At 38.7% G+C, this 24,419-nt stretch overlaps 1 long non-coding RNA gene and 1 pseudogene across 3 annotated transcripts in view; both read right to left on the reverse strand.

The window, feature by feature from the left end:
- Nucleotides 1–24,419, reverse strand: part of LOC134728892 (uncharacterized) — a 405,206-nt gene that overhangs the window by 164,556 nt on the left and 216,231 nt on the right. The window lies entirely within an intron of this gene.
- Nucleotides 14,737–14,822, reverse strand: LOC112437127 (small nucleolar RNA U13; annotated as a pseudogene).

Raw genomic sequence — 24,419 nt, forward strand, 5'->3', positions numbered from 1 at the left:
TGAACTAGTTTACAGTCCCACCAAAAGTGTAAAAGTGTTCCTATTTCTCCACATCCTCTCCAGCACCTGTTGTTTCCTGACTTTTTAATGATCGCCATTCTAACTGGTGTGAGACGGTGTCTCATTGTGGTTTTGATTTGCATTTCTCTGATGGCCAGTGATGATGAGCATTTTCTCATGTATTTTCTGGCTGCATAAATGTCTTCTTTTGAGAAGTGTCTGTTCATATCCTTTGCCCACTTTTTGATGGGGTTGTTTGTTTTTTTTCTTGTAAATTTGTTTGAGTTCATTGTAGATTCTGGATATCAGCCCTTTGTCAGATGAGTAGGTTGCAAAAATTTTCTCCCATTTTGTAGGTTGCCTGTTCACTCTGATGGTAGTTTCTTTTGCTGTGCAGAAGCTCTTTAGTTTAATTAGATCCCATTTGTCAATTTTGGCTTTTGTTGCCATTGCTTTTGGTGTCTTAGACATGAAGTCCTTGCCCATGCCTATGTCCTGAATGGTATTGCCTAGGTTTTCTTCTAGGGTTTTTATGGTTTTAGGTCTAACATGTAAGTCTTTAATCCATCTTGAATTAATTTTTGTATAAGGTGTAAGGAAGGGATCCAGTTTCAGCTTTCTACATATGGCTAGCCAGTTTTCCCAGCACCACTTATTAAATAGGGAATCCTTTCCCCATTTCTTGTTTTTGTCAGGTTTGTCAAAGATCAGATGGTTGTAGATATGCAGCATTATTTCTGAGGGCTCTGTTCTGTCCCATTGATCTATATCTCTGTTTTGGTACCAGTACCATGCTGTTTTGATTACTGTAGCCTTGTAGTATAGTTTGAAGTCAGGTAGTGTGATGCCTCTGGCTTTGTTCTTTTGGCTTAGGATTGACTTGGCGATGCGGGCTCTTTTTTGGTTCCATATGAACTTTAAAGTAGTTTTTTCCAATTCTGTGAAGAAAGTCATTAGTACCTTGATGGGGATGGCATTGGATCTATAAATTACCTTCGGTAGTATGGCCATTTTCACGATATTGATTCTTCCTACCCATGAGCATGGAATGTTCTTCCATTTGTTTGTATCCTCTTTTATTTCATTGAGCAGTGGTTTGTAGTTCTCCTTGAAAAGGTCCTTCGCATCCCTTGTAAGTTGGATTCCTAGGTATTTTATTCTCTTTGAAGCAATTGTGAATGGGAGTTCACTCATGATTTGGCTCTCTGTTTGTCTCTTATTGGTGTATAAGAATGCTTGTGATTTTTGCACATTGATTTTGTATCCTGAGACTTTGCTGAAGTTGCTTATCAGCATAAGGAGATTTTGGGCTGAGACAATGGGGTTTTCTAGATATACAATCATGTCATCTGCAAACAGGGACAATTTGACTTCCTTTTTTCCTAATTGAATACCCTTTATTTCCTTCTCCTGCCTGGTTGCCCTGGCCAGAACTTCCAACACTATGTTGAATAGGAGTGGTGAGAGAGGGCATCCCTGTCTTGTGCCAGTTTTCAAAGGGAATGCTTCCAGTTTTTGCCCATTCAGTATGATATTGGCTGTGGGTTTGTCATAGATAGCTCTTATTATTTTGAGATACGTCCCATCAATACCTAATTTATTGAGAGTTTTTAGCATGAAGGGTTGTTGAATTTTGTCAAAGGCCTTTTCTGCATCTATTGAGATAATCATGCGGTTTTTCTCTTTGGTTCTGTTTATATGCTGGATTACATTTATTGATTTGCGTATGTTGAACCAGTCTCGCATCCCAGGGATGAAGCCCACTTGATCATGGTGGATAAGCTTTTTGATGTGCTGCTGGATTTGGTTTGCCAGTATTTTATTGAGGATTTTTGCATCAATGTTCATCAAGGATATTGGTCTAAAATTCTCTTTTTTGGTTGTGTCTCTGCCAGGCTTTCCTATCAGGATGATGCTGGCCTCATAAAATGAGTTAGGGAGGAGTCCCTCTTTTTCTATTGATTGGAATAGTTTCAGAAGGAATGGTACCAGCTCCTCCTTGTACCTCTGGTAGAATTCGGCTGTGAATTCATCTGGTCCCAGACTTTTTTTGGTTGGTAATCTATTGATTATTGCCACAATTTCAGAGCCTGTTATTGGTCTATTCAGAGATTCAGCTTCTTCCTGGTTTAGTCTTGGGAGAGTGTATGTGTCGAGGAATGTATCCATTTCTTCTGGATTTTCTAGTTTATTTGCATAGAGGTGTTTGTAGTATTCTCTGATGGTACTTTGTATTTCTGTGGGATTGGTGGTGATATCCCCTTTATCATTTTTTATCGTGTCTATTTGATTCTTCTCTCTTTTCTTCTTTATTAGTCTTGCTAGCGGTCTATCAATTTTGTTGATCCTTTCAAAAAACCAGCTCCTGGATTCATTAATTTTTTGAAGGGTTTTTTTTGTCTCTATTTCCTTCAGTTCTGCTATGATTTTAGTTATTTCTTGCCTTCTGCTAGCTTTTGAATGTGTTTGCTCTTGCTTTTCTAGTTCTTTTAATTGTGATGTCAGGGTGTCAATTTTGGATCTTTCCTGGTTTCTCTTGTGGGCATTTAGTGTTATAAATTTCCCTCTACACACTGCTTTGAATGTGTCCCAGAGATTCTGGTATGTTGTGTCTTTGTTCTCATTGGTTTCAAAGAACATCTTTATTTCTGCCTTCATTTTGTTATGTACTCAGTAGTCACTCGGGAGGAGGTTGTTCAGTTTCCATGTAGTTGAGTAGTTTTGAGTGAGTTTCTTAATTCGGAGTTCTAGTCTGATCGCACAGCGGTCTGAGAGACAGTTTGTTATAATTTCTGTTCTTTTACATTTGCTGAGGAGTGCTTTACTTCCAACTGTGTGGTCGATTTTGGAATAGGTGTGGTGTGGTGCTGAAAAGAATGTATGTTCTGTTGATTTGGGGTGGAGAGTTCTGTAGATGTCTATTAGGTCCGCTTGGTGCAGAGCTGAGTTCAATTCCTGGGTATCCTTGTTAACTTTCTGTCTCGTTGATCTGTCTAATGTTGACAGTGGGGTGTTAAAGTCTCCCATTATTATTGTGTGGGAGTCTAATTCTCTTTGTAGGTCACTAAGGACTTGCTTTATGAATCTGGGTGCTCCTGTATTGGTTGCATATATATTTAGGATAGTTAGCTCTTCTTGTTAAATTGATCCCTTTACCATTACGTAATGGCCTTCTTTGTCTCTTTTGATCTTTGTTGATTTAAAGTCTGTTTTATCAGAGACTAGGATTGCAACCCATGCCTTTTTTTGTTTTCCATTTGCTTGGTAGATCTTCCTCCATCCCTTTATTTTGAGCCTATGTGTGTCTCTGCATGTAAGATGGGTTTCCTGAATACAGCACACTGATGGATCTTGACTCTTTATCCAATTGGCCAGTCTGTGTCTTTTAATTGGAGCATTTAGCCCATTTACATTTAAAGTTAATATTGTTATGTGTGAATTTGGTCCTGTCATTATGATGTTAGCTGGTTATTTTGCTCTTTAGTTTATCCAGTTTCTTCCTAGCTTTGATGGTCTTTACATTTTGGCATGTTTTTGCAGTGGCTGGTACCAGTTGTTCCTTTCCATGTTTAGTGCTTCCTTCAAGAGCTCTTTTAGGGCAGGCCTGGTGGTGACAAAATCTCTCAGCATTTGCTTGTCTGTAAAGTATTTTATTTCTCCTTCACTTATGAAGCTTAGTTTGGCTGGATATGAAATTCTGGGTTGAAAATTCTTTTCTTTAAGAATGTTGAATATTGGCCCCCACTTTCTTCTGGCTTGTAGAGTTTCTGCTGAGAGATCCGCTGTTAGTTTGATGGGCTTCCCTTTGAGGGTAACCCAACCTTTCTCTCTGGCTGCCCTTAACATTTTTTCCTTCATTTCAACTTTGGTGTATCTGACAATTATGTGTCTTGCAGTTGCTCTTCTCGAGGAGTATCTTTGTGGTTTTCTTTGTATTTCCTGAATCTGAATGTTGGCCTGCCTTGCTAGATTGGGGAAGTTCTCCTGGATAATATCCTGCAGAGTGTTTTCCAACTTGGTTCCATTCTCCCCGTCACTTTCAGGTACACCAATCAGACATAGATTTGGTCTTTTCACATAGTCCCATAATTCTTGGAGGCTTTGTTCATTTCTTTTTATTCTTTTTTCTCTAAACTTCCCTTCTCCCTTTATTTCATTCATTTCGTCTTCCATCACTGATACCCTTTCTTCCAGTTGATCGCATTGGCTCCTGAGGCTTCTGCATTCTTCATGTAATTCTCGAGCCTTGGCTTTCAGCTCCATCAGCTCCTTTAAGGACTTCTCTGCATTGGTTATTCTAGTTATCCATTCATCTAACTTTTTTTCAAAGTTTTTAACTTCTTTCCCTTTGGTTTGAATTTCCTCCTGTAGCTCGGAGTAGTTTCATCATCTGAAACCTTCTTCTCTCAACTCGTCAAAGTCATTCTCCATCCAGCTTTGTTCTGTTGCTGGTGAGGAGCTGCGTTCCTCTGGAGGAGGAGAGGCACTCTGCTTTTTAGAGTTTCCAGTTTTTCTGCTCTGTTTTTTCCCCATCTTTGTGGTTTTATCTAGTTTGGGTCTTTGATGATGATGACGTACGGATGGGTTTTTGGTGTGGATGTCCTTTCTGTTTGTTAGTTTTCCTTCTAACAGACACGACCCTCAGCTGCAGGTCTGTTGGAGTTTGCTAGACGTCCACTCCAGACCCTGTTTGCCTGGGTATCAGCAGCGGTGGCTGCAGAACAATGGTGGCTGTAGAACAGCAGATATTGGTGACCTGCAAATGCTGCTGCCTGATTGTTCCTCTGGTAGTTTTGTCTCAGAGGAGTACCCCACCGTGTGAGGTGTCAGTCTGCCTTTACTGGGGGGTGCCTCCCAGTTAGGCTGCTTGGGGGTCAGGGACCCAGTTGAGGAGGCAGTCTGCCCATTCTCAGATCTCCAGCTGCATGCTGGGAGAACCACTCCTCTCTTCAGAGCTGTCAGACAGGGACATTTAAGTCCGCAGAGGTTACTGCTGTCTTCTTGTTTGTCTGTGCCCTGCCCCGAGAGGTTGAGCCTACAGAGGCAGGCAGGCCTCCTTGAGCTGTGGTGGGCTCCACTCAGTTTGAGCTTCCTGGCTGCTTTGTTTACCTAATCAAGCCTGGGCAATGGCAGGCACCCCTCCCCCAGGCTCGCTGCCGCCTTGCAGTTTGATCTCAGACTGCCGTGCTAGCAATCAGCGAGATTCCGTGGGCGTAGGACCCTCCGAGCCATGTGCGGGATATAATCTCCTGGTGTGCCGTTTTTTAAGCCCCTTGGAAAAGTGCAGTATTAGGGTGGGAGTGACCCAATTTTCCGGGTGCCGTCTGTCACCCCTTTCTTTGACTAGGAAAGGGAACTCCCTGACCCCTCGCACTTCCCGAGTGAGGCAATGCCTCGCCATGCTTCGGCTCATGCACGGTGCGCTGCACCCACTGTCCTGCACCCACTGTCTGGCACTCCCTAGTGAGATGAACCCGGTACCTCAGATGGAAATGCAGAAATCACCCATCTTCTGCATCGCTCAGGCTGGGAGCTGTAGACTGGAGCTGTTCCTATTCGGCCATCTTGGCTCCACCCCCGAAACTCTTAAGATTTAGTGAATATGGCTTAAGGGATAAGTGATAGCCAAGATGTCTCAGCACATATATCTAGCTGACTGGGTGGTGGTGCCATTCAGTGAGATAGAGAATACATAGAAAAAAGCAATTTTAAGGGATTGACTAGAAATCTTGGTTAGTTACCACAACAAAGCTGATGCATCTGACACAGGAATGGAGCCAAATTTTCCCTTCTTTGCAAAGAGTACCAGTGCCCTGAAAATACAGAGAAAAGACCTCATGCACCCCTTCTTCCACAGGTTGGAGGATGATCTCATGCTTAAAATGAAAGAACTATTCATTAATGGCAAAAACAGAGGCACCCGCCTCCAGGAAGCATATTAATTGTACAGTCACTGTCATAATATGAGAGACTTTGCCTTCTGCATCTGAAAATGCCTCTCCATGTGGGGACTCAAAATCCAGTATGACAGGTGGAGTAGAACCCAAAAGCACACACAATGGAATTGAGACATAAAAGGGAGGCATGAAAATTTTATGCCATGGAAGCTCCAGTAAAGAAAGAGTAATAGCAATCAAAGATCACTATATAAGATGATTAAACAGCCACTCATTATTTTCTCCCATTTGTATTAGAAAAGGGTGCTGATCTTCATGCTATTCACTGTCATCAATAAACCTCTCTCTTTTTCTTGTTTTCTATAATGAACTTGTGCTGCAAGTGTAATCACTGCCATTTGAATAAAAAATATGGCCACACCCTCAATAGGAATTACCTGTGGGTGGTGGTCACTGTGTGGAGTTGAATGGGAAAATGAGCTTGATAAACAGCTGGGCCTGCTGGACCAATGCCTCGTCTGTGACACTGCCATAGCCCAGCAGTATTTGTTTTTTTAATCTGTTCAGAGGAATATATTAGTCCAAGTCCCACTTGGAAATAGAAAACATCCTTCCTGTGGTTGAAGTAGATATAAGGGAAAATATTATGTAGAGTATGGCACCTGACAAGACAGACACCTTCAGAAAAGTTGCCTGCAACTTTCACAAGCACAAAACAAAATACAAGCACAGTTCCCAGCTTGGTGGGTGCAGAAAACTTGCATCACATCATCCCCTGGGTGTCTTGAGTTTGCCAGAGCCCTAAGATTATCCAACAAGAAGCACTGAAATATATTAATTAAAAACACTAACTCTGGAGCCAGACAACCTGGTTCAATTTCCAATACTGCTACTCAACTTAGGCAAATTCCATATGTTCTTTGTGCCTCAGTTTCCTAATCTTTAAAAATGGAGATATAATAATCTACAAGACTAACAGGCTTCTGGGTTAAATGATTTAAAATGTAAAATGTGGCCGGGCACGGTGGCTCATGCCTGTAATCCCAGCACTTCGGGAGGCCGAGGCGGGTGGATCACGAGGTCAGGAGATCGAGACCGTCCTGGCTAACACGGTGAAACCCCATCTCTACTAAAAATACAAAAAATTAGCTGGGCACGGTGGCAGACGCCTGTAGTCCCAGCTACTTGGGAAGCTAAGGCAGGAGAATGGTGTGAACCCGGGAGTTGGAGCTTGCAGTGAGCCAAGATAGCGCCACTGCACTCCGGCTTGGGCGAAAGAGTGAGACTCTGTCTCAAAAATAAATAAATAAATAATAAAAAATAAAATGTAAAATGTAAAACAGAACACTCCCAGGTACTCAGTGAGAGTTGTTTACACATTCCTGCTACTGGAAAAGGAGGTGGCGGACCCGAAAGGACCTGTTTAAAAATCAGCAGCAACACTGTCATCTAGAGTCCATCCTGAAGGGTTGTCATATGAACACACCATAGCCCAGGATCGGCCTCCTTCACCTGAAATCAACAATAGCAGTATAGAAATCCGAGGCATGGTGCACAGTCTCCCACTAAGCTGAATAAACATTTTCCTTACCAAAAAGTTACCTAGTTGGGGGATTTTTTTCTCTATATTCTGGCCAAGAGCAGTCACTCTTATAACTTCCTTACCTGCCAGAAGGCTGCATCTCTTTTGGCCTGTTTAAAATTTTGAATTCTGGAACCTAAAACTTTTGGATACCTCAAGTTGTGGAGAACATAAAGCATCACATTAAAATGTGTGGGGTATGGGACTAAACCTAAACTCAGACATGGAAACATAAAGTGTTTCTCTACTGCCTGCTGAATTTGGGGCCACTGTAGGTTTCTAACATAATAAATGGTATCTGGGAATTCCTTGCAATACAGGGCTACAATTTGATCTCCCTGGTCATTAGCAAAGTCTAAAAAAATGGCTCACAACTTGGACCTCTCTGAAAACTTGTGCTGTCCGTGAGTTTGCTCTGAGCATCTGCTGTCTCCGCAAGCTTCATACCCAGATGACTTTGTGGCATGAGAGCTACTTTGTTTCCTACTTTGGAAAGTTTTTTTCTTTTTTTTCCTGGTGAAAGTGCATTTATTACTATAATTTTTCAAGGGCAAACACATCCATGGCACCATGGAAGCTACCTGTGGTCCTATGTCACATACTCCTCCTCCCCACTAAGTTTACCATATTTGATTTAATGTAACGCCTCCTCCACCCAAATTAAGGTTTCTAACCAAGGTGTTTAGGTTTTTCCTCTCCTCCATCTTCCTCAGCAACAAATACTTTGGGGAAACTTCAAGAAACACATCTTTAATAGGACAAAAGACCACAAGATATGATCTAAAAAACAAGGGCTTTTGAGGAATTCTCAACATAAAGAAGGGAAATCTGATTATTAAACAAATATCTCCATTCCATTCAATCCTCTAAAAGAATAATTCCTAGTCCTCAATATGCTTATCCATAAAATCTGGAGACCTGTAAAATGCAAAGCCTGCCACATGACCCAAATCTTTTCATTGATTTTCCCTTCCAGACTTGACAATCACGAACTATTATATACTCCCCTTCTTGACTAGTGAACAATAGAGTGTGAAAATTATACCATCCTGTATGTCCTGCATCACTAGAGGTGGCTCCAGTACCTCACTGATGGAAGGTAATTGGGTCCAAAGTACATCCTTAAGTTAGTGAAGGCATTCTCCGAAACTCAGATTAGCACCACACCATGTACATAAACTGGGGCAAGGACCATGGGCACATGTCAGAGCCCACAAACAACTCCTTTGGTCATCATAGCTGGAACAGCATCTGCCAGTCTCCAAAGTCAGCTTGGTCCACACCCAAAATTTTGACTACAGTTTGTTAATATATCTCACTGAACTAATTCCCCATCTATTGTTTCAAACACACACACACAACCCACAGAGGGAAAAACCTCTCCACTCCATTTAGGCAAGTAGAGATAATTTTTCTTTTTTTTTTTTTTTTTTTTTTTTGTCATGCCATCGCTACAAGTTGGTCCTATACACAACACTCTCACCATAACCATTCTCTTTATTAATACCTCTCAGGTCTCCCTTTTCCCACTTTATTCACTTTAGTTCTTGCATTAACAGAACCTATGCTTCATTTTTTTTTAAGGAAGTCATAATGAATAATTCAGGAAATGTTCCAGGAACACAACTATCATAAAAATCAAGAATTATCTTTGAAGTTCTCCTCCAGAAAGAGTAGTAGCTAGAGAAGCAGTGTAGTATCATGGTGAACTGCAAGGACTGTGGGGCCACATTCATGGTTTCAAATTTCAGCTCTGGCACTTATTAGCTGTTTGACATTGGGAAAATTACTTAACTTCCTTATGGCTGTTTCTTCATCCATCACATGGGGATATTAATGAGACTGCATCATAGATTTTTTTATGAGAATTATGAGTCTCGTTATATCTAAAGTGCCTAAAACAATGCCTGACACACAGAGAACATGATATAAGTGCTAGCTCATATTGTTGCTGACAACCACTGTGTTATGCTATCTCCTAAGGTAGAGAAGGTAGGCTCTAGAGAAACAGACTTGGGTTTGAATCCTGACTCTGCCTCTCTCTAGCTGAATAGCCTCGGACAGGTTACTTATGAATATGATGACACCCACCTTATAGGATTTTAATAGGATTAAACAAACAAACAAAAAAAACAAGTATACACTCCTCAAAAACTACTAGCAATTATTAGTATTAAAAAGTTTTCCCAAGATATAAGAGAAAGAAGGGCTAAACTAAAGCAAATAAAAATTTAAAAACTGAAACTGAAACCCACACAGTTTCTAACTTTGCAATTGCTTAAACTAGGGAGTTAACACTTAGAAAGAAAGCTAGGAATGGAGGAGAATGGGATAAGTAGTTATTAATGAAGTACAATGACAGCATTTCTAAAATCTCAGCCTCTTCCCCCATGCCTTCTAAGTAAATCCAAGCTATTCTCCTGTTCCAATATTCAAAATTGCCTGCTTATCACTATGCACCAAGAAAAACGCAATTGTGAATCCCAAATGGCAATTCCAATACAAAGGTCCTGATTCTCAAAATGAGCTTTTTAAAGTTATTCAGTCATTTAAAAAGTTTTACGTTGATACCATAGTGTAAAACTAAGTTAGGTTATCTAAGTCACCTCTTTAATTTTACAGATGATGTCATTGAGAGCAATAGAGGTTGAAAAACTTACCTAAAGTTATATGACTAATAAACAGTGGAACTAAAGTTAAATTAACACAGATTTCTAATTCCTAATTTCACTGTGTATGTAGGGTGCTTGCTTCTTTCTGTCTCTTTTTTTAATCATGTACCGGAAAGATGTTTCTCCTCTTTTATTGATTCATCTCTTTGGAATGTACATGTCTCTGTATCCCTGGGAAGGTGAAACAAGTACATACAGAAAGTAGAATTAAATGCAGGAACACAGAAAGTGGCCATGCTTCATTAAGAGCAAATGGAGTAAACCTATGTGTAGCAGAGCAGCGATTTTGCCATAGCTATCTGATTTTCCATCTTACAGAATCTGTGTATTCCTTGCTCATGCCTCATTAAAAGTTGCTGTTGGTTTGCTGGGGTAATTTTAAAAGTTTTGAAGATGAACTAAAGTTATTGCCCTACACATGAGGACTTAACTGCACTTGAGGTTCGTTGATCTATTTACTTTCCTCAAACATTTTGTGCCTATGATAATGAGAACTTGAAATAGACCCATAGTCAGTAGGAAAGACAGCATCATCTGCTTTTCAATTAAATTATCCAGCTCAACAATTTCTTATTTACACCAATGCTACAACCAGATGGAGGGGAGGACCTCTCACATCTATAGTTGACATTTTATTTTCTTTTCCAGATTCTAAGCTCTTACAATTTTCCTCATTTCAATCTGCTGGGGGAAAATGTTCATTTTCTTATTTAAGAGACATAATTTTCCGGTAGGGGTAAAATATAAAGCCTTACTAAAGTAGACATCATTCTAAATGCTGTTTTTGAAACAAGCAACCTTAAAGATTTCATTATGACTCCTTTTCAGAGCAACTGAAATGCCTAATATACAAATTGCATTTTATCCATGCTATAAGCAAGGAAATAAAACTGTAAATGCAATGTTTTGTTTTCAAAATATACAGTTTAGAATCATGCAATTTTTTTACTAACAGAGACTATGCATTTTTTCATTGTTAAATTAGTATAGGCCATAGTGAGAACCAAATTCTCCTAACAGTCTTATCTTTGTAATGTTAATATTGTGATACCTGCTAACCACCAGATGTGAGTACCATAGCACCATCTTGCTTATATTAAGGGGTCCTCAACTGGCTTTCATGTCATGGCTCAAAGATGAAGGTACACGCTAATCAAAGGACTCTAAATTCCAGCCAAATAAAAAACCTATATCCTCTTATTGACTAAAAACTTGAAAAAAATGGAAACCAAAGAAAAAGAAGAATTTAGATAAAGGATGACCCAAGAAAACACCTTTAGTGAGACTCACTTGAGAAGGCTTAATCTCGACTCAGATACTTTCCAGAACTTATTCTAGACTCCTCGTAGGATGCTAAGAGACTCTGTGGGATATCAGGAAGTATTACTTCAATGAAAGCTCAAAGAAATTGCCTTTCTATCCTCAGATAGAATGTTTAGGCCCATTCAAACAGACATGAAGGAAGAGGCAGAACAATATAGAACTGCCAGTATAACTTAGTTTCAGATCCTCAACTTCATAAAGGATCTCGGTGGGTCTGAAGGCTCTCTAGATTTCTCAGGCCAATTCCATGACCAGAACAATCTTATAGATATTTCAAATCCCATGTGCCTCCAATATAGCATCGTCTTTGGTGCTACAAGCTGCCCCATTTTAACAATAAATGATATAAACCCCACATCTTTGGGACATCAAGATGGCCTGCTTTTTTATTACTGACTATTCTTTGAATGTCCAAGTCATTGGGGCTCATTAGGAGGAACTCCAATTAATGTGTGCAATTAAAAGGAACCAGCTAGACAAGAGCAAACAAATTCTATGAAACCTTCATCTGATCAAAAGATCGCCTTCACAATGGTTCCTCAATAGTCTATCCAGTAGCAGTCACCCAGGAGACATAACCCTCTTCATCCTATAATAATAGGAATAGGTTTAAAGGGCATCAGGCAAAAGTCTCCTAGCCCTCAGTGGTGTCAAAATTTTGAAGTCTTCCAGGGACTTCATCGCCTAATCTGAGACTGACTGACTGACTGACTGACTGACTGACTGACTGACTATACATACACATACTGACTACATATCTGACTACATATACTGACTATATATACATACTATACTGACAATATACACACTATACTGACTATACATACACACTGACTATAATTGACTATATATGCACACACAAATACACACGCATATATATATTCATTATAATTTAGATATATAGAAAGATTTATGAAGTTGTATTAGATATTTATCATATTTTCCTGCCCTACATCAAATCCCTCTTATTCACATAATAGCAGTTGGGGATATCTTGTCTTTCCCCATTCTCAGTTCATATAAATGGATCTACCCCTGGCTCTGAGCTTCCATATGCCTCAGGCCTTGTCCATTAGAGCATAACACCTGATGACCAGAGGGATTTAATTTAGTAATGAGCATAACCCAAGCTACAGGGCCAAAGAAACTCAATCCCAGGGAACTTTAATTATAATTTTAGAAAAGAAATTTTTGCCTTTAAAAGTAGGGAAAGTGGTAGTGGAGGAAAGTGGCTGGTTGATCCACCTGAAATGAAGCTGATGCGGAAGGAAGGAAAAAAAAAAAAGCTGAGAGGTAAAGATAAACTAAACTTCGAGGACTTTGTTTTAGTTTTAAAATACAGCTCTGCCAGAAGACTGACCTATGCCTAGAATTTTCTATTATATGAGTCAGCAAACTCTTTTTTTCCCTTTAAGTCAGATCATATTACATGCAATGAAGAGTCCTCACTACGAGATTTTATTAAACCTCTTTAGCTTCATTCAAGCCTTACTTTTCAGATGAATCATAGTGCAAGCTTTTCAAAGAAAGCTAACTTTATTAATGAGTATCTTGTAAATAGGTACACACAGACATACACCGTAAGTGTGGGTAATCTATCTTTCTTCCCAAGAAAGAAATGGAGTAATAATATGAATATCAGTTAGAGAATTGGATTTTTTAATGTCTTAAATTCAACCAAAAAGGGTACTTTGAAACAAATCTGAAAATTTTCAAAATATCTTTAAAATTTTTGATATCAAGCCATAGAATATCTTTCTGATGATAATAAGGCACATCTGAATTTTGGTAGAAAAACATAAAAAATCAGAAGACTATACATTAAACAATAACAGCTTTATTCAAAACATGTAAGACTTCCACAAGGGCTGTTTTGCTTTATAGTATGACAAGTGCTACCTTGTTGGCATTCTAAAGTGAACGGTGATGTGGAGAAAGGCAGTCCTTTCCACTCTAAAAAGGAAAATATTTGCATCTACTCTAATAATTTTCTGTCAAGTTAAGAAAAAGGACTGTTCTTTGTGTTCTTTGTGTTCATTCTTTGTGTTCTCCCCAAAGCAGGCACAGAATATGTAGGAAATGAAAAAAAAAATGTTTAGAAGAGCTCGTTTTCATGCACTACGGATTCTAACCTTGTCTCCAAGAGCCAAGGTTGATGCATCCCATGCCAAATTAAATACAAGATGTATGCAGTAATGAAAAGGGTAGCGTTCCATGAAAAATTCCACTTTTCAGTTAAAGTACCTAGCATTTATAAATATGCAAAAATTACAATGTCAATATAACTGCACAAATTAGGGTTTTCTTTTTAAATGTTTAAGCACTGCAAAGAATGAAACAGCTGAAGACTTTCACAGCTTGTTACCTGTATCTTTTTCTCAAAAAACCTGCACTAATAAATAGGCCATACACTTCCCAAAGATAAGGGATTGTTGTTCATATCCCAGTGAGCAGTTTATTGAATACATTTGAACAAATTGTCTTTGTTCAATGACCCTGACTAATTCTCCTGCTAGTTGGATCAGTGTTACAAACCTTGGTACCCTGTGATTCATAAGCATTCATATTTTTGAGCTGGTATATCCTCTCCATGCAGCTGATCATTGAGCACAAAGATGTTTTATATTAGAATAACATGTACCTTATTTTTTAAAACTGAGATCTGCAAAGGCTTAAGGAAGCTGAGGCAACAATATAAAAGATCTGAAATAAACATGTATTTGAATACTGTACCAATAACTGATTTTTTTCTTCTTAAATTACTTTTTCTGATAACAGTCAATAAGTTTCAGTAGGAAAATGCAGAAAACACAGAAAAATATACAGAATAAAAATCACCTGTAATTCCTACAGGTGATTTTGAGAATTAATTTTAGAATTAATTCCAAAAATATTAAAGTTCTAAAAACTTCAAATTCTTCCAAAAATTTTTAAATCTAGGGTGAAGAAATCTTTCCAGGCCTTTTTTTATTGTTCCTTTTTTTCTTCCAAATTTTATTTTAACTTCAGGAGTACATGGGCAGGATGTGCAGTTTGGTACTTAGGTTAATGTGTGCCATGGTGGTTTGCTGCACAGATCATCCCGTCACCTAGGTACTAAACCCAGCATCCATTAGCTCTTTTTCCTTATGCTCTCTCTCCTTCCAGCCCTGACCCTCCAACAGGCAAAATATGGAAATAAATAAAGACCCTTTTTTTGAAAATTTAGATTATATGCTAAATACTATTTTGTACTCTTTGAGGTTTTTTTTTTTGTAATTCATGTCAGACAGGTAATGTGCAGACATGGTAACAGAGTTTGAAGGAGGCACATCTCACACATGAAAATCCAATCATCATGCTTAACATTCTTTGTTTTTTATAGTACATGTATCATGAACATTTCTTTACATCATTAATTATAAAATACGATCACTAACAACCTATAAGAATTTACTGACCTTTTCATTTAAAAATTCTTTTATTGGTTTACTAGGGGAAGATATCAGGAGACAAGGCTGATGTGTAGCTTCCACTTGGACAGAAAGAACAGCGTGTGGAGACTCACACCATGGACTTTTACTCCAGAAACAGCAGCAGGAGCATACCAGGAAGACTGAAAGAAATAACAGATCCTTTGAAAGAAGCAGCAGGCCACTGCAAATGCTGCAAGATAGGCAAAAAACGGAGTTCACAAAGTGTGAAAGGGGAATACCTGCCTCTAAACACATCCCCACTGGGGAACCTGAAAATCCAGATTACGGGAGAAGGATTTAACCTTACCTGGAGCTGCAATGGATTTAGTGTGAAATACAAAAGTAGAAGCAGCAGTGGAAAGAGCATCGTATGCACTCCCATTCTCCAGCTCGAGCCCAGGGAAGCCATCCCTGACTGTATTTCACAGGAGCCCTTGGGGAAGGCAGCCAACAGAATGTGGGAGGGGTCACAGGGTAAAAGAAGCTTCCAACTGAACTTTGTAATAATTTTGGCTGGGCGCAAACTCTTGTGAGCAAAATCCGGAGGTGAGGGGAACTGCTGCAGAAAGAAGAGCAGGAGTCTAGCAGACAAGGTGGGCAGATGGGCAGGGGCATGGCCTGAAAGCCATGCTGCTTTCTCAGTGGGGAAACTTACAGCCTGGGGCTAGCTCTGAGTCCCACTCTGCAGGCTGCCTGGAGATAAGCTTGTGTCTGTTAGAGGTGGGAGCAAGACCGGCCATGCCAATTGTGTGAGAGCTGGGTGAGGCCTAGTGCTACCAGCTTTCCCCACTTCCCTGGTGACAGAGGCAGCCATAATCCCCCTTCATAATAACCCCATTGGCCTGAGAATCACTCCCCATTCCTTGTAGTGGCCATGGCAAGCCCTACCCAAGGAGAATCTGCCTAACCCCGCCCCCCGCTGATGATATTTCTCTACTTGCCCTGATAGATCACAGAAGACATAAACTCCTGAGAGCTTTATGACCTTGCCTGTCACCTGAGAAACCCAAATTCTTATCCTTGCCAACTTAGGGCAAGCTTATATTCCCCTTCTACTATCAAGCTAGTGCTTTCTCAAAAGCTCCACCTCCTGGCAGGAGGCCAACCAACTCAGGAACTCAGGACATTACTGAAACTCATGACAAAAAACCCCTGCTCCAAGGAAGGAGAAAACAAAAAATTAGGAGAAAGCTAATTTCACTGCCTGCAACATCCTGGGTAACCAGTGGTCCTAGTTTGTCCACGAGACAACTTCATTGATAGCATAACCAGCATTCAAGAAAACCAGCACACTATCTACACACATATCCACAACCAAGGACTCTCACAGAGTCTACTTTGTTCCCTCGCCACCTCCACCAGAGCAGGTGCTGGTATCCATGGCTGGAAGACCTGAAGACAGATCACATCACAGGACTCTTTGCAGACATTCTCCAGCACCAGCCCAGAGCCTCGTAGCCCCACTGGATGACTATACCCAGAAGAACAACAACAATCACTGCATCTGGCTTGCAGGAAGTCCCATCCTCAGGCGGAGTGTACCATATCAAGGGATCACTCCATAAGACAAAAGAATCTGAACAGCAGCCTTTGAGTTCCAGGTTTTTCCACTGAAATAATCTACTCAAATAAGAGGGAATCAGAAAAGTAATTCTGATATGACAAAACAAGTTTATATAACACCCCCAAAAGACCACATTGGCTCCCCAGCAATGGATTCCCACCAAGAAGAAATCTCTAAACTGCCAGATAAAGAATTCAGAAAGTTATTAAGCTTCTCAAGAAGATACCAGAGAAAGGTGAAAAATAAAAAAGTTTAAAAAAATACAAGATATGGATTAAAAATGTTTCAGATAAATAGATATTATAAAGAAAAAACAATCACAACTTCTGCAAATAAAACACTTAGAGAAGTACAAAATGCACTGGAAAGTTTCAACCATAGAATCGAACAAGCAGAAGAAAGAACTTCAGAGCTTGAAGATAAGGCTTTTGAATTAACCCTGCAGAAAAAGACAAAGAAAAAATAATTTAAAAAAATGAGAAGACTCCAAGAAATTTGGGATATGTTAAATGACCAATTCTAAGAAGAATTGGTGTTCCTGAGGAAGAAGACAAATCTAAAAGTTTGGAAAACATATTTGAGGGAATAATCAAGTTAAACTTCCCTGGCCTTGCTAGACATCTAGGCATCCAAATATAGAAGCTCAAAGAACATCTGGCAAATTCATTGCAAAAAGTTCATCACCCAAGCACATAGTTATCAGGTTATCTAAAGTCAAGACAAAGGAAAGAATCTAAAGAGCTATGAGGCAAAAACATCAGATAACCTATAAGGGAAGACATAGCAGACTAACAGCAGATTTCTTAGCAGAAACCCTACAAGCCAGAAGGGACTGAAGTCCTATCTTTAGCCTCCTCAAACAAAATAATTGCCAGACAAGAATTTTGTATCCAGCAAAACTAAGCTTCATAAACGAAGAAGAGGTAGTCTTCTTCAGACAAATAAATGCAGAGACAATTTGTCACTACCAAAACAGAACTACTAGCAATGCTAAAAGGAGTTCTAAACCTTGAAACAGAACCTCAAAATACACCAAATTAGAACCTCCTTAAAGCATAAATCTCATTAGGCCTATAAAACAATAACACAATGAAAAAACCAAGGTATTCAGGCAACAACTAGCATGATGAATAAAACAGTACCTCATATCTCAATTCTAACGTTGAATGTAAACAGCCTAAATGCTCCACTTCAAAGACACAGAATAACAGAATGGATAAAAATCCACCAACCAAGTATCTGCTGTTTTCAAGAGACTCACCTAACACATAAGGACTCACATAAACTTAAGTTAAAGATTAGCAAAAGGTAGTCCATGAAAATAAAAGCCAAAAATGAGCAGGAGTAGCTAATTCTTATATGAGACAAAACAGACTTTAAAGCAATAACAGTTAGAAAAGACAAAGAGGGACATTATGTAATGATAAAACGATAAGTCATACAGGAAATATCAGAATCCTAAATATATATGCACTTAACATGGGAGCTCCCAAATTTATAAAACAATTATTACTAGACATAAGAAATGAGAAGGATGACAACACAACAATAGGGGGTACTTCAATACTCCACTGACAGCGCTAGACAGGTCATCAATACAGAAAGTCAGCAAAGAAAGAATGGACTTAAACTATACCCTAGAACAAATGAACGTAACAGGTATTTACAGAATATTCTACCCAACAATTGCAGAATATGCATTCTTTTCATCAGTACGTGGCACATTCTCCAAAATAGACCACATGATAGGACACAAAACAAGTCTCAATAAATTTAAGTGAATCAAAATTATATCAAGTACTCTCTCAGACCACAGTGAAATAAAATTAAAAATTAACTCCAAAAGGAACCTCAAGACTATACAAATACATGGAAATTAAATAATCTGCTCCTGAATGATCTTTGGGTCAATAATAAAATTAAGATAGTAATTTAAAAATTATTTGAACTGAACCATAATAGTGACATAACTTACCAAAACCCCTGAGACACAGAAAAAGCAGAGCTAAGCGAAAAGTTCATAGCATTAAATGTTTACATGAAAAAGTCTGAAAGAATACAAATAGAAAATCTAAGGTCACACCTCAAGGAACTAGAGAAACAGGAACAAACCAAACCCAAACCCAGCAGAAGAAAAGAAATAACAAAGCTCAGAGCAGAACTAAATGAAATTGAAACAAACAAAAAATACAAAAGACAAATGAAACAAAAAGTTGGTCCTTCGAAAAGATAAACAAAATTGATAGACCATTAGCAAGATTAACCAAGAAAAGAAGAGAGAAGATCCAAATAAGCTCAATTAGAAATGAAACAAGATATATCACAACTGATACTGCAGAAATATAAAAGATCATTCAAGGCTACTATGAACACTTTTACGTACACAAACTAGAAAATATAGAGGAGATAGATAAATTCCTGGAAATACTCAACCCTCCTAGATTAAATCAGGAAGAAATAGAAACTCTGAACAGACCAATAACAAGCAGCAAGATTAAAATGGTAATTTTAAAAATTGCTAACAAAAAACGTCCAAGGCCAGATGGAATCACAGCTGAATTACATTAGGCATTCAAAGAATTGGTATCAATCTTATTGAAACTATTCCAAAAGATAAAGAAAGAGGGAATCCTTCCTAAATCATTCTATGAAGCCAATATCACCCCAATATCAAAACCAGGAAAGAACATAACAAAAAAAGAAAAGGAAAGAAAACTACAGATCAATATCCCAGTTGAACATAGATGCAAAAATCCTCAACAAAATACTAGTTGACCAAATCCAGCAGCATATCAAAAAGATAACACACCATGATCAAGTGGGTTCATACCAGGGATAGAAAGATGACTTAACATCCAGAAGTCAATAAATGTGACACATCACATAAACAGAATTAAAAACAAAAATCATATGATCGTCTCAATAGATGCAGAAAAAGCATTTGACAAAATCTAGCATCGCTTTATCATTAAAACCCTCAGCACATTCGGCATAGAAGAGACATACCTCAAGGTAATAAAAGGCTTCTATGACAAACCCACAGGCAACATTATACTGAATGGAGAAAATTTCCATTCCTCCTGAGAACTGGAACAAGATAAGGATGCCCGCTTTCACCACTTCTATTCAACATAGTACTGGAAGTCCTACCCAGAGCAATCAGACAAGAGAAAGAAATAAAGTGCATCCAAATTGGTAAAGAGAAAGTAAAACTGTTACTGTTCACCAATTATATGATTATATACCTAGAAAACCCTAAAGACTCATCCAAAAAGCTCCTAGATCTGATAAATGAATTTAGTAAAGTTTCAGGATACAAAATCAATGTACACAAATCAGTAGCATTGCTATACAGCAACAGTGACAAAGCTAAGAATCAAATCAAGAACTCAGCCCCTCTTACAACAGCTGCAAAAAATAAAATAAGATACTTAGGCATATACCTAACCAAGGAGGTGAAAGATCTCTACAAGGAAAACTACAAAACACTGCTGAAAAAAATCATAGATGACACAAACAAATGGAAACACATCCCATACTCATGGATGGGTACAATCAATATTTTGAAAATGATCATACTGCCAAAAGCAATCTATAAATTCAATGCAATTCCCATCAAAATACCACCATCATTTTTCATAGAGCTAGAAAAAAAATCCTAAAATTCATATGGAACCAAAAAAAAGCTCACATAGAAAAAGCAAGACTAAGCAAAAATAACAAATCCGAAGGCATCACATTACCTGACTTCAAACTATACTACAAGGCTATAGTTACCAAAACAGCATGGTAGTGGTATAAAAAATAGGCACATAGACCAATGGAACAGCATAGAGAACCCAGAAATAAAGCCAAATACGTACAGCCAACTGATCTGTGACAAAGCAAACAAAAACATAAACTGGGAAAAGGACACACTACTCAGCAAATGATGCTGAGAAAATTGGCAAGCAAGCCACATGTAGAAGAATGAAGCTGGATCCTCATCTCTCATCAACTCAAAATGGATCAAAGACTTAAATCTAAGACCTGAAATCATAAAAATTCTAGAGGATGGCTGGATGCAGCAGCTTACGCCTGTAATCCCAGCACTTTGGGAGGCTGAGGTGGGTGGATCACAACATCAGGAGATCGAGACTATCCTGGCTAACACCCCCATCTCTACTAAAACACAAAAAATTAGCCGGGCGTGGTGGCAGACGCCTGTAGTCCCAGCTACTCGGGAGGCTGAGGCAGGAGAATGGCATGAACCTGGGAGGCGGAGCTTGCAGTGAGCCGAGATCGCGCCACTGCACTCCAGCCTGGGCAACAGAGCAAGACACTATCTCAAAAAAAAAAAGAATTCTAGAGGATAACATCAGAAAAACTCTTATAGATACCGGCTTATGCAAATACTTTATGACCAAGAACCCAAAAGCAAATGCAACAAAAACAAAGATAAATAGATGGGACCTAACTAAACTAAAAAGTTTCTGCACAGTAAAAGAAATAATCAGCAAAGTAAACAGACGATGACAACCCACAGAGTTGGAGAAAATATTTGCAAACTATGCATTCCACAAAACACTAATATCCAGAATCTACAAGGAACTCAAAGAAGCCAGCAAGAAGAAAAAAAATAATCCCATCAAAAAGGGGGCAAAGGACATCTATAGACAATTCTCAAAAGAAGATATACAAATGGGCAAGAAACATATGAGGAACCACTAAACATCACTAATTATCAGGGAAATGAAAATCCAAACCACAATGAAATACCACCTAACTCCTGCAAGAATGACTGTAATTAAAAAGCAGAAAAATAACAGATGGTAGTATGGATGTGATGAAAATGGAACACTTTTATACTGCTGGTGGGAATGTAAACTAGTACAACCACTATGGAAAACAGTAGGGACCTTCCTTAAAGAACTAAAAGTAGAACTACCATTTGATGCAGCAATCCCACTACTGGGTATCTACCCAGAGGAAAAGAAGTCATTATATGAAAAAGACACTTGTATATATGTTTATAGCAGCACAACTCACAATTCACAATTGCAAAAATATGGAACCAGCCTAAATGCCCATCAACCAATGAGAGGATAAAGGAAATATGATATAGCTATATATATCTATACCTATATCTATATCTATATCTATACACACCATGGAATACTACTCAGCCATAAAAAGGAATGGAATAATGGCATTAGCAGCAAGCTGGATGGAGTTGGAGACCATTATTCTAAGTGATGTAACTCAGGAATGAAAAACCAAACATTATACGTTCTCACTTATAAGTGGGAGCTAAGCTATGAAGATGCAAAGGCATAAGAATGATATAGTGGACTTTGGGGACTAAGGGGGAAGGCTGGGAGGAGGGTGATGGATAAAAGACTACACATTGGGTACAGTGTACACTGCTCAAGTGGTGGGTGCACCAAAATCTGAGAAATCACCATTAAAGCACTTATCCATGTAACGAAACACTACCTGTTCCTCCAAAACTAATGAAATAAAATTTAAAATTATATATATTTTTATTGAGAGCCGAATGTCTACTAAGCACTATGCTAAACGTTTAGTGAGGAGAAGTGAATGGACGGACCCTTATGGAGATACAAACATTAAACCATTAATTACATACTTGTGTACTCTGATCACTATTTTTTAAAGACACAGACAAGGTACTATAAGAGCAAATAATATAGGCGCTCAGCCTAATCTGAAAAAATCGGAAAGGCTTCCCTGCAAAAGCACAATTAAAGATGATGCCTTATGGAGGAGTAGGTGTTAAGTCAAATGAAGAGAAGAGGGGAAAGTAAGAAAACCAAACAAGATGTATGAAGTCCCTGGACTGAGAAAAGTTTTCAGAGTGTGTGAGAACAGAAAAGTCAGAGTGGTAGGAGTGTATAACACTGGCACAGGGGGTGGGAGTTCAGCAGGATATTAGGCCGACAGAGTAGTCAGGCACAGAGCCCTCAAGGTCTTTTAGGACATATTTTAAAATGTAACTTTTATAAACTAAAAGCAATGAGAAACCAAATAAAGGGATTTATGCCAGGGAGTGATATTATCAGATTTGCATTTTAAAAAGACCTCTTTGGCTGCTAGGCAGATGATGAATTATAGGAGAGCAAAGTGGAAGGTAAGAGACAATAAGAGAGCAATTGTAATAATTTAGGCTAGGTTATTGGTTAGGACCAAAACAAAGTAGTGGAAAGAGAGTGAAATATAATCAAAATATATTTTGGGAGTAGAATCAATGGGACTTGGCTGTACATTCAATGTGAGAGATAAGCGGCTGATGTCAGGATAATTCATAAGTTTCTAACATGAAAAACTGAGCAATTAAGACCCCATTTACTAAATTGGGAAAGACTGGTGGAGGAAAAAATGTGAAAGGGACAATCAAGAGTTCAACTGAAAAGACAACAAATTTGAGCTGACTATGAGACACCAGAGTGAAAAAAGTCAAATTAAAAGTTGGATATTGGCTGTGCATGGTGGCTCATGCCTGTAATCCCAGCACTTTGGGAGGCCAAGGCAGGCGAATCACCTGAGGTCAGGAGTTCGAGACCAGCCTGGCCAACATGGCGAAACCCTGTCTTTACTAAAAATACAAAAAAAAAAAAAAATAGCTGGGCGTGGTGGTGTGTGCCTGTAATCCTAGCTATTCAGGAGGCTGAGGCAGGAGAATTGCTTGAACCCAGGAGGCAGAGGTTGCAGCGAGCAGAGATCACGCCACTGCACTCCAGCCTGGGTGACAAGAGCAAGACTCCATCTGAAAAACAAAACAAAAAAAAAAACAGTTGGATATGCAGAGAAATTTGGTCCTCAGAAAAGGACCTAGGTAGGAGATTAGATTTTGAAGTCATTAACAAATTTATGGTATCTAATGTCTTTCCTAATTAGCAATATATTTTAGGAAGGGTATGTAGAATAAGCAAAGAGGTACAGTGGGAACTCAAACAGATATCAAAAAGACACGAAGTCTACGCAAAAATATTATTCAAAAGGAATGGTCATATTGGTAAGAGCAAAACCAGAATAATGTAGTGTCAAGGAAACCCAAAAAAGGAGAATGTTTCAAAGACAGAAAATTATCCATGTGAATGAGAGTTAATAATAATGACTGAAAATGATCCCCTGGAATTAACAATGTACAATCCGCAATGATCTCAATGAGAGAAGTTTAGGTAAGAGGTGGCAGTAGGGGAGAAGCAAAAGTTAAATGAGAATAGTATAAGAGTGGCAAGAGATAAAGTGCTGAAGACAGTATATGTACACCTTTTTGAGAATCTTGGCTGTAAAGAGCATTACAGAAAAAAATAGGTGAGTTCAAGGAAAGGTGTGTTCATTTAATTGCTTATTTGTTTTTTGTTTTAGAGAAGGAGAAATTCAAAAGCATGTCTGAATGCTGAACATGATCCAGTACCTAGCAGAGGTTAAAGGGAGAAGACACAAAATAACTACTTGAATAAGGTCTTAGGGAAGATAAGATAGGATGGGATCCAGAGCACTCATGAAGGATTTCATCTTTCATAGGAGATGGGTCCCTCACCTACTACCACAGAAAGAAAATAGGAAAGGCAGCTGTGCAAATATAAACAGTAGATTTGGAGTGACTATGCAGCAGCTTCCACTTTTTTCTATACAATATGTGGCAGTGTCATCATCTGGAACCCCAGCAGGGAGAAAGGAGTGTGAGAAATAAAGAGAATGGAGATTTGAAAAGACTGGAGAAAAGGTGTGCAAGTATGAAATAACTTTTGTTTAGCACAAGAGAATGGACTTGTCAGTGCTGAGGGCCCAGATGAAGTGAAAGCTAACTTAAAAGATGCATGATTTTCTCCAATAATTCTTAGTTGCAATAATACAAGCATGGGAAAAGCTAGTAGTTGAGTTTTTCCAGAGCTGGAATTTTGCCTGGAAGTGAAGCAA

Source organism: Pan paniscus, chromosome 15 (genome assembly GCF_029289425.2).
Source record: "Pan paniscus chromosome 15, NHGRI_mPanPan1-v2.0_pri, whole genome shotgun sequence".
Classification (NCBI taxonomy): Eukaryota; Metazoa; Chordata; class Mammalia; order Primates; family Hominidae; genus Pan; species Pan paniscus.